Here is a 3,736-nt window from a genome sequence, read left to right on the forward strand (position 1 = left end):
ATAATATGCTCACTTCTTAGGGATAATTTCCCCAAATCACTTTGGTGCCAGTGTTTCATTCTAAACATAAGGGGCCCGTAGTGTGTTTCTCATACTGGCATGCGATCACCTAAGTAACAGATGAACCACACAGTTTCTGAGTCAAATGTTCATTTCTCTTAAATAGAACACACCTTATTAATAAAGATCTCTGTTTATCAGATATTACAGGATGTGATTTGCTTCAAGCTGTGGCAAATCTGGAACTCCAGTGAAAATCAACGTGAAAGTTTGTAAAGCACTTTGCGGGTGGCAGTGGAAAGTGCTAGGCTGATCTCTAAATAAGTAAAGATGCTGCCCCTGAGGGAAAGAAGAGAGGGATAATGGACTGATAATGGCCGAATTCTCTTTACATCTGCCAGGGGGTGCAAGTCTTAATAAAGCAATCTAGCACTGCTATAAATGTCACAGGTGTTCCAGAACTTGTATTTCTGATTTTCATTCATTAACTTACCCCTTTCTTAGCTTTGTTTTTCCAGCACATGTGTAGTTGCCCCAAGATATTATGTTTCCCAAACTATAGAGGTTTTAGTTTTCACACATGGAAGGCTGTTCTCTCTTGATTAGTGTCCTAGCTGGGCATTCCTCTCCAGGCATGTGTAAGGGAATAATGGGGAAACCGACTGCTGTTCTTTAGTATTGAAATGGTATATTACATTCTTTTGTTTTTTTCTTATTTAGAAATAGGGTCTCACTATGTTGTCCAGGGTGATCTTGAACCTCTGAAACTCCTGGGCTCAAGTGATCCTCCTGCCTTACCCTCCCCAGTAACTGGGATGACAGGTGCCTGCCACCACTGAACCTTGCTGCTTTAAAATTGCTCTTGACTTTCTGAATAACATTCCCTTAAAATGAGTTGTTTATTTTCAGTAGTGTTGGCATGCTTTTATATATTTTAACTTTCATCTTTTCACCATTTACTCATAAGGCCACTTACCATCTGAAACAATGTCATGAGACAGAGGCTTGACCGAACAATGGACAACCCTGTGTTTGTATCTGGAAAGCCAACCAATCACATTTGCTTGGAGAAATTCACATCTCACTCTAATTCTAAAAATATTTAATTAGATAAATTAGCTAATTAGCTAAATTAGATACTGTATGAGGTCAGACAATTAAGTTCACAAACTCATCCTAGGTAAAGTGCTATACAGCTCATTACTGGAAATCACCACGGTCACCAAATGGCCAAGGGGAACACTCAGGAGATGACTGTAGTGACATTCAGCAATAAGGGACGTTAGCACTTTTTCTAGGATGAATTTGAGAACTTAATTGTCTGACCTCATAAATGACAAGTTTAAGTAGAAAAATAAAAAAGGGTTATGCACTGATATATGATATTTCAAATCTATATTTCCTTGAAAAGATTATTCACGTTAAGAAAAACAAGGTGTTACTTGCCATCTTTTAAAAAAAGATGATGATAACTTATTTTTATTTATGAAGCTTTAACTAATTGCTAAAAGTTTCAATACTATTAAGAACAGAGTATGAATGTTTTTGCCACAACAAATAAGTAAGCAAGGAGATGGTTATGTTAATCAATTAGATGTAAGCATTCCACATTGTATATCAAATCAGCACATCGTACCCCATAAATGCATCAATGTACACAGTTATGATTTAATAAAGAATTAAAAAAAATTCACACTAAGATTTCATTCCCACTGCACACCAGGCCTTGGAGAAGAAGTAGAAATGGCCCAACCAGGTTCATTGAGCAGAGAATTATAATCAAAATATAACATATTCAGCCTGGATTTCTCAAATTCTATTGGTGAAGTTAATCAGGATATAGTAATACTGTCATTCCCCTGCTATGACAGAATTTTACAAAATATTCACAAAATATTCTCTACATGTACACCACCACTTTATAAAACTTTGCAATGAATATTTTGTAGATAAAGTTAATTTAGCTATGACTTCCCATTTTACCTATGCATGGTGACTTTATGGGCCACCTTGGGACTCCCTGAACTACTGTATATGACGTGGACCAGGGTAAGCATGATGAGCCAGAGTGCCCAGGGCTAAACGCTCATGGGGCCACTGCATAATCTCTTTGTTCCATGTGCCTCAGTTTCTCTATCTGTGAAATGGAGCTAGTGCCACTGCCCAAGTCAAAGGATGACTGAGAAAGTTAAAATACACTGAGAAAGTTAAAATACAAGTGTATTAAATGCTTACACAGGGCTTGGCACAGAGAAAGTGCTCAATATTAGGTGTTATTGTGGCTATTTACCCCAAAATTATTATCATTAAAGTGATTTTCATTTTATAAATCTATGCAGTTTCATTCAAGCGTCCTCACGGGAGCACACACGCACCTCTAAACCATATATTCACAAGAGCCTGAAGTTCCAGAGGCAGCATTCATTGTGTGATTGCACTCTTAGGACTCATGCCTGTTCTCATTTCCTTACTCGTAGTGTATTTCCAAGGAGCAGATGGCCATGGTTGACTTACATTCTTGGCTCAATCTAAAACAAGGCTTTTAATCACTTGAAGGCTGCAGCTTGTCTCAAACCCTAGACACTTGCTCTGCAAAGGGAATCTTAATACAACCAGCATCTCCCATGGACCAAACTTGGCATAGTTCATAAAGCAGCACAGTCCAGTCAGCAAAAATGAGTTCTTCAGAGCCGCTCCAATACTTAACTCATGCTTGTAACAAAAAATCAGTGAGTCTTTAAGTCAAAACCCATTGCCGAATTTCTCCCTACTCCTTTCCATCCCATGCTTCACCTTCTTGTCCTCTGAATGTGGGTTGACTTGGAAGTGCAATCTCCCCAGCATGTGCAGATGCCTCTGTGTGTGTGTGTGTGTGTGTGTGTGCACATATGCATGTGTGGGCATGTTGGGAGTGGGAGACGGGGATGGTGAGAGAAGAGACATAGAAGGGTCACACATGTTAACAAATTTCATCTTCTAGTAAGTTTAGTAAATCATCAGATGTGCTATAAAACTGCTCCGGTCCTCCAAGTGGAGGTTATTTCAGGTTCTTGGCGATTGTTGAAAAGTAAGAATTTCAGGCACAAGAAGTCCAAGGCAAGCAGCTTTTACTGAAAGTAAAGCAAATGTACCGTTTCCTGAGGGAGGGAGCGGGAGGCTTAAAAAGAGTAGCTTCAGTTTCCTCTTGGGTAGGTGTGCAGTTGTTCATCTACTGGTTTCATGTCACTGTTGAGTTCATTGGATATTTGCTTTTCTCTTCTTTTTCTTGTTTTTTGGCAGAAAAATATGCAATGCTTCATGAATTTGTGTGTCATCCTTGAGCAGGAGCCATGCTAATCTCCTCTGTATCCATCCAATTTTAGTATATGTGCTGCTGAAGTGAGATGGATACTCTCCATCTCACTTTTCTATTCTGTGATACTTTACAGTAGAATATTCTCGAGTTCCATCCAGAAACAAAAGATGCAAAGTCTCTGTCTTTTTTTAAGGTTGAATAGTAAACAAAAGTAGAGAGAAGAGGGAGGGAAGAAGGCAGGGTGTTTGATAACTTCTCTCCTAATGGGCATAATGTAGGGGTGTAAGCACACTCCCTGGGGGAAGGTCACAACTACAACTTGGATCTACTGAACAAATGCAGATAATGTCACCTAATCATGTGTACCCTCATATTAATTAGAGTAGTTGCACCAGAAGATGTGGTTTATGGATTTTTGTAGTACAGAAGGACCTCTGCAAA

General features: G+C 39.0%; 1 non-coding gene across 1 annotated transcript; it reads right to left on the reverse strand.

The window, feature by feature from the left end:
* Window positions 1-3,279: 3,279 nt before the first annotated feature.
* Window positions 3,280-3,391, reverse strand: LOC111722584. The gene has a single exon (XR_002771334.1). It is a non-coding gene; the product is annotated as a U6 spliceosomal RNA (small nuclear RNA).
* Between the last annotated feature and the right edge of the window lie 345 nt (window positions 3,392-3,736).

The sequence above is a fragment of the Otolemur garnettii genome, unplaced genomic scaffold (genome assembly GCF_000181295.1).
Source record: "Otolemur garnettii isolate 467f Iridium unplaced genomic scaffold, OtoGar3 scaffold00280, whole genome shotgun sequence".
Classification (NCBI taxonomy): domain Eukaryota; kingdom Metazoa; phylum Chordata; class Mammalia; order Primates; family Galagidae; genus Otolemur; species Otolemur garnettii.